This window comes from Erythrolamprus reginae, chromosome 9 (genome assembly GCF_031021105.1).
Source record: "Erythrolamprus reginae isolate rEryReg1 chromosome 9, rEryReg1.hap1, whole genome shotgun sequence".
NCBI lineage: Eukaryota > Metazoa > Chordata > Lepidosauria > Squamata > Dipsadidae > Erythrolamprus > Erythrolamprus reginae.
In genome coordinates this window covers 6602358-6619183 of record NC_091958.1, presented here as the reverse complement: position 1 = coordinate 6619183, position 16826 = coordinate 6602358, and positions in this window count along the sequence as shown.

Genomic DNA, 16826 nt, shown 5'->3' with positions numbered 1-16826 from the left:
CACTGGAGGAGAATCAATTCAACACATATTTGCTATCCACAATGCAGCTGTTGTGTGACTTCAAAGCCTAATCAATACCCTGGGTCTGTAGGAGCCCAGAGGAAAAACACGACAACATTATAGCGACGGCATGCCGAGGGTTTATTATTGCACTAAAAGCATGTTGCCTTCTCTAATTTGAAATAAAGATTAATGTCAGGAGTGGCACAAGCGAGTTGCTTTTCTCCCCTCCTTGCAAAGTCTCCGCCAAGGAAGCAGGGGTGTGTGGAATCCGTTTTCTGCAATCCTGCCTCCCTCTCATCATGGCCTTTTGTGGACCAGCGGATCCAGCCTGGAGCATTCGAGACTCTCTACTCCTCCTTTGCACCAGCTAGTGACACACTGGTGATGTAATTTTGGCATCATGGATCCACTTCTGTCTGCATCTCCATCTTTTTTGGGGGGGGTTTTCTTTTTACATTGTTTGTATGGCTCCTCCTTGTCCTCGGCTGTGAAAAAAAGCCCCCCTGCCTGCCCCTGGGTGAAGACCCACCTTTATTTCTTCCTCCGAAGCACAGCTGAGTAGTTCTTCAGCTATGTTTCAGCCTGAAACAACAAGTCACTTCCTAGCCCACAGAGTAGGCCTCCTCCGTGTCCCATCAGCCAAGCAATGCTGACTGGCAGGGCCATAGGGACGGGCCTTCTCTGTGGTGACTCCAGCTCTCTAGGACCAACTCCCTCCGGAGATTCGCTGGTGGAGCCATGGGGAAGGGCCTTCTCTGTGGTGGCTCCAGCTCTCTGGGACCAACTCCCCCCAGAGATTTGCTGGCGGGGCCATGGGAAGGGCCTTCTCTGTGGTGGCTTCAGCTCTCTGGGACCAACTCCCCCCAGAGATTTGCTGGTGGGGCCACGGGAAGGGCCTTCTCTGTGGTGGCTCCAGCTCTCTGGGACCAACTCCCTCCGGAGATTTGCTGGTGGGGTCATGGAGAAGGGCTTCTCTCTGGTGGCTCCAGCTCTCTGGGACCAACTCCCCCTAGAGATTTGCTGGCGGGGCCATGGGAAGGGCCTTCTCTGTGGTGGCTTCAGCTCTATGGGACCAACTCCCTCCGGAGATTTGCTGGCGGGACCACGGGAAGGGCCTTCTCTGTGGGGGCTCCAGGCCTCTGGGACCAACTCCTCCCGGAGATTTGCTGGTGGGGCCACGGGGAAGGGCCTTCTCTGTGGTGGCTCCAGCTCTCTGGGACCAACTCCCCCCAGAGATTAACTGCAGCAAGAATAACATATGCCCAAAAATGGAAAAATGAAGATGCTCCTACAGAAGAAGAAATCTTATTTAAAAATTTAAACAAGTGCAGAGATGGAGAGACGGACGTTAAAATTAAAGGACAAATTGGATACAGATTATTTTGAAACCTGGAATAAATTATATAATGGGAGAGAGAGGAAAACCTAGATTAAAAGCTAGAAAGTCTGATGGAGAAGTTCTAAATCAATTGAAACTTAAACAGATATTGGAAAATTAATAGTGGGGAAAAAGGGGAAATAAGTAATGTATATATTGAATGGATTGTCACATACCTTTCCTTTTCTTTTTTGTCATCTGTCTGTAATGTGTTACATTGTCATATATTTATGTTTTTTAAATGCATTATAAATTTAAAAAAAAGAAAAATAATTTTAAAAAGAAGGTGGGTTACTGCAAAATTGCATTATCTGTTTCAGAGGCTCTTGAATAAATCAGGAGTCAGAAAACTGGTGGCTTCCCACCGCCTTTCCATGCAGATAAACCACCCACCAGCTCGAAAACCGAGCAGCCTCTCCAGTAAATCACCATCTGCAGTGAAGCCCAGCAGCTGGGGAAAAGAAATTAAGGATATTTAACTGTATCCTTGGAGAGCACTTGGCTAGCCTCTCCTGCTGGTTTAGAAGATGCCGTTCCAGGTGCAGGGAAAGCCAAAAGGCAAAGGATTCTTGAGCATGAAATGATAGCAGTGTTCCAATATCTCAGGGGTTGCCACAAGGATGAGAGAACATAAGAACGTAAGAAGAGCCCAGCTGAATCAGGCCAAAGCCCATCGAGTCCAGCATTCTGTGTCACACAGTGGTCCACCAATTGTCCATGGGGATCTTGAGCAGAAGGAGAAGGCAAAACCCTCCCTTTCCCTTGATCCCCAACAAATGGGACCCAAGAGAATCCTGCCTGCCTCAACCAACATAGAGGTGGCACATGGACATCTGTTTCAATAACCACTGATACACTTGGCATCCATGAATCTGTCTAATCCTGCCTTGAAGCTGTTCTGTCGGGCTCTCTGGTAGACTCCTCCCAAAAATTCACAGGTACAAATTTCAGACACACACACACATGTTTGAAAATTCAAAACAATGTTCTTTATAATGAAAATTAACTTAAACTAAGCCCTCTTTTGGTATAGCAAAGAGCACTCATCTCCAAATAAAATGGTAATTTGTACAAGTCCCTTATCAGTTCTGTGATACTTAGCTTGCAGCTGTGAGGTAATTCACAGTCCTTCTTCTTTCACAAAGTGAAACACACTTTGCTCTGGTTTAGTTTCAAAGCGGGAAAAATCAGCACACAAAAGGTCAAAGTCAGTAAAGCAGTCACGAAACACAACGATCAGATAATACTCCACAATGGCCAAACCCAGAGGCTGCTATTTATAGCAGCCTCATTAATGACCACAGCCCCACCCAACCACAGGTGGCCTCATTTTCTTTGATAATAATATCTCAGTTGTTGTTGCCTATGCATCGCTCTCCGCATGCGTGGCTGTATCATTAACTCTTGTTCTGAATCCAAGGAGGAGCTAGAGAATTTATCTCCTTCTGAGCTGTCTGCCCCACTCTCCTCCCCCCTGTCACTCATGTCTTCTTGGTCAGAGGAGCCTTCATCAGCAGATTCCATGGGGGGGGGACAGACCTGCAGCATGTGGATGTCTCCCCCACAACCACAGTCTTTGGGGCAGGAGCTGGGCCAGAGCTAACCACAACAGAAGCTATCAAGGCTGAGAGCTGTCATGACCTCTTCTGGAAGTGAATTCCATAAACCAAAAACCCTTTGCGTGAAGAAATATTTCCCTTTATTTGTCCTCGCTTTCTTACCTATGAACTTTAGGGAGGGCCCCCTCGTCCTAGTATTGTGTGATAGAGAAAATAATTTTTCTCTAGCCACCTTTTCTATCCCATGCATGATTTTATACACTTCGATCAAGTCACCCCTTAAACGCCGTCTTTCAAAGCTGAAGAGACCAAGGCATTGCAACCTGGTTTCATAAGGGAGGTGCTCCATTTCCTTGATCATTCTTGTTGCCCTTTTTTGCACCCAAGCTAGCTCCTGAGGGCAGGACAAGAAGCAATGGGTGGAAACTAAACAAGGAGAGAAGCAACTTAAAACTAAAGAGAAATTTCCTGAAAGCGAGAACAGTTAATCAGTGAAACAGCTTGCCTCCAGAAGTTGGGAATGCTCCAACACTGGACGTTTTGAAGAAGATGTTGGATAACCATTTGTCTGAAGTGCTGTAGGGTTTCCTGCCTAAGCAGGGGGTTGGACTAGAAGACCTCCAAGGTCCCTTCCAACTCTGTTGTTATTTATTTATTTATTTATTTATTGGATTTTTATGCCGCCCCTCTCCGGAGACTCGGGGCGGCTAACAGCGACAATAAAACAGTGTACAATAGTAATTTGGTATTAGAAATGATTAAAAATCCATTAATATAAAAACCAAACATACATACATACATACCATGCATAGAATTGTAAAGGCCTAGGGGGAAAGAGGATCTCAATTCCCCCATGCCTGGCGGCAGAGGTGGGTTTTAAGTTGTTTACGAAAGGCAAGGAGGGTGGGGGCAGTTCTAATCTCTGGGGGGAGTTGGTTCCAGAGAGTCGGGGCCGCCACAGAGAAGGCTCTTCCCCTGGGTCCCACCAGGCGACATTGCTTAGTTGACGGGACCCGGAGAAGGCCAACTCGGTGTGACCTAACTGGTCGCTGGGATTCATGCGGCAGAAGGCAGTCCCGGAGATAATCTGGTCCGATGCCATGAAGGGCTTTATAGATCATAACCAACACTTTGAATTGTGACCGGAAACTGATCGGCAACCAATGCAGACTGCGGAGTGTTGGTATAACATGGGCATATTTAGGGAAGCCCATGATTGCTCTCGCAGCTGCATTCTGCACGATCTGAAGTTTCCGAACACTTTTCAAAGGTAGCCCATGTATGATTATTATTATCTTCAAAGAAAAAAACAAACAAGAAAGTCCAGTGGCCTCTTGAGAAAAACACACTTTTGGGACTTGAGGGTTGGACTAGAGGACCTCCAAGGTCCCTTCCAACTCTGTCCTTCTGTTAAAGTCTCTTGCAAGTTGGAAGGGACTTTCTGATTTTCATCGAGCGCAGAATATAGAAACATAGAAACATAGAAGACTGACGGCAGAAAAAGACCTCCTGGTTCATCTAGTCTGCCCTTATACTATTTTCTGTATTTTATCTTAGGATGGATATATGTTTATCCCAGGCATGTTTAAATTCAGTGACTGTGGATTTATCTACAACGTCTGCTGGAAGTTTGTTCCAAGGATCTACTACTCTTTCAGTAAAATAATATTTTCTCATGTTGCTTCTGATCTTTCCCCCAACTAACTTCAGATTGTGTCCCCTTGTTCTTGTGTTCACTTTCCTTTTAAAAACACTTCCCTCCTGGACCTTATTTAACCCTTTAACATATTTAAATGTTTCGATCATGTCCCCCCTTTTCCTTCTGTCCTACAGACTATACAGATTGAGTTCATTAAGTCTTTCCTGATACGTTTTATGCTTAAGACCTTCCACCATTCTTGTAGCCCGTCTTTGGACCCGTTCAATTTTGTCAATATCTTTTTGTAGGTGAGGTCTCCAGAACTGAACACAGTATTCCAAATGTGGTCTCACCAGCATTCTATACAGCGGGATCACAATCTCCCTCTTCCTGCTTGTTATACCTCTAGCTATGCAGCCAAGCATCCTACTTGCTTTTAAACTTTTTATATTTTAAACTTTGGAACCAATTTGGGGGGGGGGGAGAGAAATATGAGATCCTAAGAGGAATTTTTTTTTGAGATAGACAATGGGTTGCACTCAGGTGACTTTAAAAAAGCAGAACAAAACACCCTTCAGTTTCTCTGGAAGTTTTTAAAGAATCTTAGGTCTGATTCCAGTGCAACCTTCATCCCTCAGCTCCTGTTGGAAAAGCAAAAAGAGCTTTGCCCTAGGCCTCTTGCTCCCTTCACTAAATACTGTTTGTTTATAAGGAATTTAAAGGGCTCTAGCCTCATTGGATCGATTGAAGACAACTCCCTGAGAAGAGAAGTAATAAGAGTTCATTTGGGGGAAAGTCGTTCCTCCCTCCCTCCTGTCCTTTGTCTCCTTCTTTCCTTTCCTCTCCCCCTCTCCTTCCTTCGTTCCTGCTCTTCCTTCTTTCCTCCCTCCCTTTCTCCCTCCCATCCTTTGTCTCCTTTCTTCCTCCCACCTTCTTTCTTTCCTTCTTCCTTCCCTCCCTCAACTTCCCCCCTCCTTTTTCTTCCTTCCTCTCATCCTTCCTTTCCTTTGATCTTCCCTCTCCTCCCTCCCTTCTTCTTTCCTTCCTTCATCCTTCCCTGACTCAACTTTCTCCCCTTTTCCTAGCTTCCTCTCATCCTTCATTTCCTTTGATCCTCCCACTCCTTCCTCCTCTTCCTTCTTTCCTCCCTCCCTCGCATTCTTTGTCGCCTTCCTCCCTCCCTTCTTCTTTCCTTCCTTCTTCCTTCCCTCCCTCAACTTCCTCCCACATTTTTCCTTCCTTCCTCTCTCTCCCCTCTTTCCTTCTTTCTTCCTTCCCTCAACTTCCCCTTCCCTCCTTTTGCTTTCTTCCTCCCTCCCTCTTTCCTTCCTTCTTCCCTCCCTCAAATTCCTCCCTTTCCTTCCTTCCTAACCTCCTCCCTCTTTCCTTCTTTCTTCCTTCCCTCAACTTCCCCTTCCCTCCTTTTGCTTGCTTCCTCCCTCCCTCTTTCCTTCCTTCTTTCCTCCCTCAAATTCCTCCCTCTTTCCTTCCTTCCTAACCTCCTCCCTCTTTCCTTCCTTCTTCCCTCCCTCAACTTCCCCTTCCCTCCTTTTGCTTCCTCCCTTCCTCCCTCTTTCCTTCCTCCTTCCCTCCCTCAACTTCCCCTTCCCTCCTTTTGCTTGCTTCCTCCCTCCCTCTTTCCTTCCTCCTTCCCTCCCTCAACTTCCCCTTCCCTCCTTTTGCTTGCTTCCTCCCTCCCTCTTTCCTTCCTTCTTCCGTCCCTCAACTTCCCCTTCCCTCCTTTTGCTTCCTCCCTTCCTCCCTCTTTCCTTCCTCCTTCCCTCCCTCAACTTCCCCTTCCCTCCTTTTGCTTGCTTCCTCCCTCCCTCTTTCCTTCCTTCTTCCGTCCCTCAACTTCCCCTTCCCTCCTTTTGCTTCCTCCCTTCCTCCCTCTTTCCTTCCTCCTTCCCTCCCTCAACTTCCCCTTCCCTCCTTTTGCTTGCTTCCTCCCTCCCTCTTTCCTTCCTTCTTCCGTCCCTCAACTTCCCCTTCCCTCCTTTTGCTTCCTCCCTTCCTCCCTCTTTCCTTCCTCCTTCCCTCCCTCAACTTCCCCTTCCCTCCTTTTGCTTGCTTCCTCCCTCCCTCTTTCCTTCCTTCTTCCCTCCCTCAACTTCCCCTTCCCTCCTTTTGCTTCCTCCCTTCCTCCCTCTTTCCTTCCTCCTTCCCTCCCTCAACTTCCCCTTCCCTCCTTTTGCTTGCTTCCTCCCTCCCTCTTTCCTTCCTTCTTCCCTCCCTCAACTTCCCCTTCCCTCCTTTTGCTTCCTCCCTTCCTCCCTCTTTCCTTCCTCCTTCCCTCCCTCAACTTCCCCTTCCCTCCTTTTGCTTGCTTCCTCCCTCCCTCTTTCCTTCCTTCTTCCGTCCCTCAACTTCCCCTTCCCTCCTTTTGCTTCCTCCCTTCCTCCCTCTTTCCTTCCTTCTTCCCTCCCTCAAATTCCTCTGTCCCTCCCTCCCTCTTCTTCCTCCCCCCCTCCCTTCCTTCCTTCCCCCCTCGCCCCCTTCCCTTCCTTCTCTTTTGCTTGCTGAACTCCAATATCTGAGAGGCTGCGATGGTTACCCGTGCAAAAGTTCCACTTGTCTAGCACAGTCAGATGACTCACCAAAATGCTCCCGGGAGTCAGGAGAGTTGACGACTATTAACAGCAACAAGAAAACAACACACAAAAACAGAAAACACACACCCGCACGCACACACCACCCACAGCCAGCCAAGCAAAGCCAGCCCAGTTCCACTCAGCAACCTGTTCTTGCTTTATTCCAGAGCCCAAATGCTTTTAAAAGCTTTCAGGAACCGGAGTGCCCTCCCTGGCTTTCTTGCCTTTATTTCATCCATTTGACAAACCCTGATTGATTTCCCCCCCCCCTCCTTCAATCCCCCCCCCCAAAGGCCTTCCAAAGCTCCGTGGCTGGTTTTGTTTGCTTTCTTCTCTGAGCGCTGCCTTTTATTGATGGTGCCAGCATGAATATGCACAGCTCCAGGGAGAGAAGGCTGGTTAATTACTGCTTTGACAAAACTAACAGAGAAAGTACAAACCATTGTTGTTCTTAGGTCACCCAGGAATATGGAGGAGGTGTGACACCACGGGTGAAATCTTCAAATAGTTTACAAAACAGGGAAATTATAGATTTAATCTGATATCTATCTATCATCTATCTGTCAACTATGTGTCATCTCTCTCTCTCTCTCTCTCTCTCTAACGCTGTGTGTGTCTCTCTCTATCTTCATCATCATCATTTATCAATCTGTCATATCTATCTATCTATCTATCTATCTATCTATCTATCTATCTACCTACCTACCTACCTATCATCTATCTATCTATCTATCTATCTATCTATCTATCTATCTATCTCTTTATCTCTCCTCTATCTATCTACATTCTCTCTCTCTCTAACTCTCTCTGTGTGCGTCTCTCTCTATCTTCATCATCATCATCATTTATCAATCAGTCTATCTATCTATCTATCTATCTATCTATCTATCTACTATCTCTATGTCTATCTATCTATCTATCTATCTATCTATCTATCTATCTATCTATCTATCATCTATCTATGTCTTTCTATCTGTCTGTCTGCCTGCCTGTATCTATCTGTCTGTCTGTCTGTCTGTCTGTCTGTCTGTCTGTCTATCTATCTTGTCTGTCTGTCTGTCTGTCTATCTATCTATCTATCTATCCATCCATCCATCCATCCATCCATCCATCCATCCATCCATCCATCCATCCATCCATCCATCCATCTATCTATCTATCTATCTATCTATCTATCTATCATCTATCTCTTTATCTCTCATCTATGTATCTACATTGTCTGTCTCTCTCTCTCTCTCTCTCATCCACTCACCAATCCATCCATCCTGCCTGCCTGCCTCAAGGAGTCAGCCTTGAGTCAGTGATGAGATTTGAACCGCTGACCTACAGATCTACAGTCAGCTTTGATGTCCTGCAGTACTGCACTCTACCCACTGCGCCACCTCGGCTCTATCTCATCTGCATCCCATCTCCTTGGTCCCAAAGTCAACCAGTCCATTTTCATGCTTAAACTGGGATTAGAACTCCTGGTTTCCCCGCCAGTACCTTAACCAGTGTACCAAACTGGCCCCAGTTATTATAATTCTAACGTGTTATCATTCACAATTCCCATCTATTTAACTAACCTGTCCAGGGATTAAGGAATCATAGGCCGAGGTGACACAATGAAATTTTTGCACAATATTCTGATTTAAGGCGAATTTGTTTCTGCCTTGTAAATCTCTCAGCAGTATATTTAGTTAAGCCGTCAACACATTGTTACAACATGCAACAAGTGCAACCTGTCAGCACACACACAAACACAAACACACACACACATTTTTTGTCTTCCATGCCTTTTGTTAGCACTTGGCAAACGTTTCCATACCAAAGGCTTTAGAAACAAAACACACACACACACAACCAAGATATAAAACAAAGCACTGAACACACGCTTAAAGCCTCATTTGGTTGCCAAACCACACTATTGCAAAACTGAAGGAGTTACTTTTCTCTCTCTCTCTTTAAAAAAAATGGTATCTGTGGCAACCTTGGTGACTCACTAAAACTCCATCCACAACCACACTTACAAATCAAGGCTAGAAAAAAATTATGGCATCAGAAACTCGATTAGAAAGGGCAAAACGTCGTATTTTATGCCTGACAGGAATTGTTTCACTTCTAAGCTTCTTTTTTTAGTGAATACCCAGAGTGGTGTCATCATGAATTTGTTAATACAAAACAGCACACACAAAGGCACCGTTACCATCTTACGACTAGGTTGTAAAAAAGAGAGGGAGTGTTTCAAGCCATATGTTCAAAGCTTCTTTTTTTTTTAGTTAGTTAGAAAATTGGAAAGGAAAAGCAAAAATCTTTCAGAAGTTGCAAGATTTCTGGTTTTGCAATTCCTTCGAAAGGCACTGAAAAAAAGAAAGGGTTTGTGGGGAGGGGGGAAGTTGCATAGAGGCATAGGAAAATATCTGATTCATCTCTTTGTCATGCCCCCACCCTAGGGATTCTGCATTACAAAGTACCCAAATTGCAAAACAACCCTCAAGGAAATGAAAGCCCATATATATATTTGTTTACTTATTTTGGGGGATGTGGGAGGCATACATAAGAAATCACTTAAGTTCCTATAATGTATCCTTTGCAATTTTTTTCCTCCAAATGTGGGGCTTCTCTGCCCCATCTCTTTATTTCTGCCTCATTCCATGAGGATTCCTTTCACATTTCTTTCAGTTATACACTGCTCAAAAAAATAAAATAAAATAGAGGGAACACTCAAAGAACCCATGCTAGATCAGAATGAATGAAATATTCTCATTGAATACTTTGTTCTGTACAAAGTTGAATGGGCACAACAGCAGGTGAAATTGATTGTCAATCCGGGTTGCTTCCTAAGCGGATAGTTTGAATTTATTTATTTATTTATTTATTTATTTATTTATTTATTTATTCATTCATTCATTCATTCATTCATTCATTCATTCATTCATTCGATTTGATTTCTATGCCGCCCCTCTCCGAAGACTTGGGGCGGCTAAAAATAAAGAAAACAATGTAACAAATCTAATATTAAAAAATAATCTAAAAACCCCCAATTTAAGAGACCACTCATACAAACAAGCATACCATGTATAAATTCTATAAGCCTAGGGGGAAGGGAAAAAATTTCAATTCCCCCATGCCTGACGACAGAGGTGGGTTTCAAGGAGTTTGCGAAAGGCAAGGAGGGTGGGGGCAACTCTGATATCTGGGGGGAGCTGGTTCCAGAGGGTCGGGGCCGCCACAGAGAAGGCTATTCTCCTGTGTCCCGTCAAATGACATTGTTTAGTCGACGAGACCCGGAGAAGGCCGACTCTGTGGAACCTGACCGATCGCTGGGATTCGTGCGGCAGAAGGCGGTCCCGGAGACTTTACAGAAGTTTGATTTAGTTGGGAGTTGTACTGTGTGGTTTAAGGGTTCCCTTTATTTTTTTGAGCATTGTATTATTTGAGCTCACCTCCTTGCTAGAGATCCTAAGAAGGGGCCACTGTGAGTCTTGGTCATTTGTTGATATGCAGTTGTCCTCTTCCACCTCCTCCTCCAAGCATCCTCGGTTGTCCTACAGGATAGTCCTTAATGATCCTGGCCAAAACAAGGTGATAAAATCGCCCCCTCATTCAACAACTGCATTACTCAGCAAAGAAAGTTCTCCTCCCGATTGGGGTCATAGGTCAAGGACTTCCTATACTTCCTACCGGTATCTGAAGAAAAGCCCAGTGGGAAAATTTATCTTTTTTCCTCGAGAGTTAAAGCTGCCGTCGAAAGTTGCAGACTGCCAGAAAAAACAGCTAGACTGCCAAAGAGAAGATATTTCCCTGACATCTCACTTAAACCCTCCGTGGTCGACTCTAAGAAAGCTCAAACCCATGAAAATCTGCTCTCCGTTGGAAGAGACTCTCTCCCATCACATTCAAATGTGTAGCCAAAATAACTACAGGTAACTAACTAAAGAAAGGAAGAAACTCTCTCTCTCTCTCTCTCTCTCTCTCTCTCTCTCTCTCTCTCTTTCTCTCTCTCTCTCTCTCTGTATCTATCTATATGGTTTCGACAGGAAATCAACCATACGGCTCTTACCTTGTAAAAGATGATTCGTAGGCAAGCCTGTAGCCCAGAGGTTAATATCCTGCCTTGCATGCAGTAGGTTACAGGTTCAAATCCCATAAGGGTATGTCTAGCTGACAAGAGTATAACAAGCTTGAAATAGATCTATACTAGGCTCCCTTCCTTTTCACTTATCGGAAAAAATATGTGGCCATATGCACTGCTCAAAAAAAAATAGGGTGGACAGAATATATGTATATATATATATATGTTGGTGATCCAACAGAAAAAAAAACATATAGCCCTTCCCTGGTACAAAGCTGAAGGGATCAGATCCTGTGGCCAAGAGGTTAATTCGCTGCCTTACAAGGCAGAAGGTACAGGATCAAATCCCAGTAAGGGTAGCATTCTGTCCACCCTGATATATATCTATATATACCAGGGTGAACATGCCTCTTGGCCCAACCCAGGGCCATTTCTAAGGCAGTTAATTTGTTCATAGCCGACAAACTATATTTTGTATGTATCACATGTTTTTGCTGAATTTTTAAAATTAGAGATTAAGCGAAATAGTGGTATCCTACTCTCCCTTAATTTTAAAAATTCAGCAAAAACATATGATATATATATACATATATACGTGTGTGTGTGTGTGTGTGTCACGTGTTTTTGCTGAATTTTAAAATTAAGTGAGACTAGGATAGCACTATTTCGGCCTTGTTCTGGCCTCATCAGCTAGCCATACCCTTAACCGGGCCACGGAGAAAGCTGGTGAGTACACAAGCATGCATTCACATTTTTTACTTGCACGAGGAGAGAGTGACCATGTGCAGAGACATCCCATGTAGATCTATAGAGCTATCATTCCCCTCTGCAAGTCTACAAAGCAGAGAACGTTGGGGAACACTGATGTATGGTGTATAATCATCCCTCGGTTACAACCTGTTGTAAGAATAACAATCACAACGATAGCAGGCCTTATCCTCACAATCGATCTCTTTGTGCCTTGGAGTAGAGGGAATTAGTACAGCACCTTTGTTACATGAGAAAACACACAAGTTACGATAGATCAGTGGTTTTTTCTACTGCCGCGACCCCTTAATACAGTCTAGCGCCAATTCTCCCAGCAGGGCTTTAATCTGATTGGCAGGAAGCTCATAGGGACACCCCTGTTGTAAATGCCTGATTGGTTGGATTGTAGAAATATGTTCCAAGGCATCAGAATAGAAGCTTTAGTTCCAAAAAAAAAAAAAGGATAAAAAAAATGTTAAAAGACCTATACAAACTCAGATAACAGCAAAATAACATTTACGTTTAGTAAGATAGTAGTTATTTAATTTTCTCGTCATCTTTTTAATGACGAATCTAATCAATTAGTAATTGAACATTTTTATATGGGCAATGATCTGCATGTATATAATGAGATTTCTTTCCTTTTTATTGTATTTGAAAAACTAAATAAACCTTTTAAAAAAAGAAGCTTTAGTTCCTAACACTAGGGGGAATTTCTCTTTTCCCCCCAGGGTCTCAGGCGACTCCTGTGAAATGGCCGTTCAAGCCCCCCAAAGGGGTCCCAACTCTCTGGTTGAGAACCACTGCAATGGAGGATTACAACTGTTTGTAAAAGTCTCCTTGCAACCCCAAGCAATCCAATTAAAACCTGAATTAATGCTGCAAGGCTTTGCTGCTTTGTCCAATAGTCCCCACCTTCTTTAAAACAAACAAACCAAAAAGGAAAGATTGCTTTTCAAATTTGCTGAAGAAAACTATGCACCGTTTGCAAGAGAGTGTACAAAATCTCAGCGTGCTTCCAGGAACGATGGAAGGTCTAACTTCAAAAAGAAGTCTGGCCAGATCAGTTTCAAAATTACGAATCATTAATTAAAAAAAAAAATACCATCACCCTTAAAACCCTCAAACTCAACCCGTCAAAAGTTTCCAACGAACAGAAAGGATTTCCAAAATCCAGTTGCAATAATGAAGCAGAAATTCTTCCTCCCAGGACGTGCCATGATGGGGGCATACTTCCTCCATCGAACAAAGAACATGAAGAAAATGTAAAGGACAATTTTATCTACCCTTCGGTTTACTTTAGACCCTTTCCCAACAAACTTTAAAAACCTCTTAAATCAGGCACTCATCCGTAATGTGCTTCAGGGGTTAACAATTCCTTGAAATAACAAGAACCTGAACCACTTGCTTGGGAGTAAGCTCAAATTAACTCAATGAGATTTACTTCCGAGTACAGTGGTACCTCTACCTAAGAATGCCTCTACTTACGAACTTTTCTAGATAAGAACCGGGTGTTCAATATATTTTTGGCTCTTCTCAAGAACCATTTTCCACTTACAAGCCCGAGCCTCCAAAACTGTAACTGGAAAAGGCAGGGAGAAGCCTCCGTGGGGCCTCTCTGGGAATCTCCTGGGAGGAAACAGGGCCGGAAAAGGCGGGGAGAAGCCTCCATGCGGTCTCTCAAGGAATCTCCTGGGAGGAAACAGGGCCAGAAAAGGCAGGGAGAAGCCTCCGTGGGGCCTCTCTGGGAATCTCCTGGGAGGAAATAGGGCCGGAAAAGGCGGGGAGAAGCCTCCATGAGGCCTCTCTAGGAAACTCCTGGGAGGAAACAGGGCCTCCACCTTCCTGTGGTTTCCCCAATCGCACGCATTATTTGCTTTTGCATTGATTCCTATGGGAAAATTTGCTTCTTCTTACAAATTTTTCTACTTAAGAACCTGGTCACGGAATGAATTAAGTTCGTAAGTAGAGTTACCACTGTATAAGTATCTGCAGAAAGACTCCGTTCCTTTATACTTTAAGACTTAACTTATAGGTGAAGCATGCTTCAAGTTGAACGTTCCTGCAGTTTTCTCGACAGGAGAGCATTAGTCATTTGTCATTACCTTCTCATAGGGTGATTATCAATTTCCTGTTCTAGCCTCTAGCTTTATAGCCTCTCCTCCACGAACTCAGTAGGCCTCATTCTTCGTTGCTTTTGGAGATCAGTCAAGGTTGGTTAGACCCTGCCACCAAGCTGACCACCAACCTGAGTGAGAAGAAATATGCAGTAGCAACAGTAATCATTTCAAAATAATGATAAAGCTGGCCTGTTCTCTGTTTTAGTCCATGCACCAAGCAAAATGAACGTAAGAACATAAGACCAGCCATGCTGAATCAGGCCAAAGCCCATCGAATCCAGCATTCTGTGTCACCAATTGTCCATGGGGATCTTGAGCAGAAGGCGAAGGCAAAACCCTCCCTTCCTCTTGACCCCCAATAAATGATACCCAAGGTAACCAACATAGAGGCGGCACTTGGACATCCGTTTCAATAATCACCAATAGTGATGGGCGAACCCAACGGTGTTCGTGTTTGGCAAGTTCGGATGAACTTTATGAAAAATTTGGCCAAACCCAAACCAGACCCAAACTCGAACCCGAACGGGGAATCCCTCCCAGGAAGAGATTCTGGGGGCGGAGCTTTGACGTCACCGGCAGATTGCTAAGGAATCCAGGATTGCCATGGAATCCAGGAAGTGATCACCTTGGCGTCCTTAGCAACCTGCCGGTGACGTCAAAGCTCCGAACGCCGAACACGACCCCGAACTTTGCCCGAAGTTTCAAAAAATTTCGTGTTTGGCATACCAAACACCACAAAATTCAGTACGGTCCCGAATTGTTCGAGTTCGGTTCACCCATCACTAATCACCAATGTACTTGGCATCCATGAATCTGTCTAATCCTGCCTTGAAGCTATCAAGGCTGACAGCTGTCATGACCTCTTCTGGAAGTGAATCCCATAAACCAACAACCCTCTGGGTGAAGAAATATTTCCCTTTATTTGTCCTCACTGTCTTACCTATGAGCTTTAGGGAGGGCCCCCTCGTCCTAGTATTGGGCTTAATCTGGTCTTCCAAGAGCTTTACGAGAGAACCCAAAATAATCCTAGCTCAGGGGTCGGCAACCATGCTATTTGGGGTGCTGATACAACCTTAAACAGTGAAAGAGCCACAGAGTTCCTACTGGAAGCCCCCCTCCATTCAATTCTGCAGCTGACCAGAAGTCCAGTTCTCCCACCATAGAGTCTCCTCCTAGTCTGGCCTCCTTTTTCCTCTACCTCTCCTATCAATTGTGGAGCCGACCAGCGGCCGGGAGCCACAGAAGAGGGATGAAAGAGCCACATGCGGCTCTAGAGCCGGGCATTGCTGACTCTTGTCCTAGCTTAATACTGAAGATTACAATCTTCATACTGTTTATTACAAGCATTATAACAAGCATTTCAAAAGACGCATCCCATAGAGGTTTTACTTCCCTTTCTCCTTTGGGTGGGAAAAACAAAATTGGGAGTGAAAAGCAACAGTTTCTTCTTTAAAAATTTCAGATTTCTATAGACAATAATTTATCCCAACCCACCTCCGTTGATTGCAGTTTGGAAGGTGAACAGGGAAGAATCTACCACATCTTTTTCTGGCAAATCCTGCCTTATTTCACACACATGTGTCAACCTGCTACCGCCATGTTGCTTTTTATTTATTTATTTTATTTATTTATTTATTGGATTTGTATGCCCCCCCTCTCTGTGGACTCGGGGCGGCTAACAACAGTGATAAAAAACAGCATGTAACAATCCAATACTAAAACAACTGAAAACCCTTATTATAAAACCAAACATACATACAAACATACCATGCGTAAATTGTAGAAGTCTAGGGGAAAAGAATATCTCAGTTCCCGCATGCCTGACGACAGAGGTGGGTTTTAAGGAGCTTATGAAAGGCAAGGAGGATGGGGGCTATTCTAATCTCTGGGGGGGGGAGTTGGTTCCAGAGGACTGGGGCTGCCACAGAGAAGGCTCTTCCCCTGGGTCCTGCCAAACGACATTGTTTAGTTGACGGGACTCGGAGAAGGCCCACTCTGTGGGACCTAACTGATCGCTGAGATTCGTGTGGCAGAAGGCGGTCCCGGAGATAATCTGGTCCAGTGCCATGAAGGGCTTTATAGGTCATAACCAACACTTTGAATTGTGACCGGAAACTGATCAGCAACCAATGCAGACTGCGGAGTGTTGGTGTGACATGGGCATGTTTAGGGAAGCCCATGATTACTCTCGCAGCTGCATTCTGCACAATCTGAAGTTTCCGAACACTTTTCAAAGGTAGCCTCATGTAGAGAGCATTACAGTAGTCGAGCCTCGAGGTGATGAGGGCATGAGTGACTGTGAGCTTTCCTCCCCGAAAATATCCCAAGCTTGACCACTCAATGTCCCCTTCTGCAGCAACAGAAGATGAAATGATAACAATAAAATAGGAGTGGCCATCTTCCTTTTTTCTTTTTTTAACGTAACAAACCTAACGAAGAACGACTAAGAAGGCATGGATTTGGCACCAACAGAAAACCCTCGAGATTTGATTTGCTACTTGGAAATCCATGCTTGTTTCTCCCACCGTGCACCCTGCTCGCTGGGGCTGATGGGAGCTGTAGTTCCACTCTTTTTATCCCGCTTTCTCCATGTCCCCCCTTCCCATATTTCTAAGTGGCCCATTGACTTAAAACATGGGTTCTCAAACAATGACCCACCGAAGCCATTAATCTGGCCCATGCATGACCACGAGGCTGCCCCGCCCACATTGCCCTGCCCACCCACCCTTTGGCTG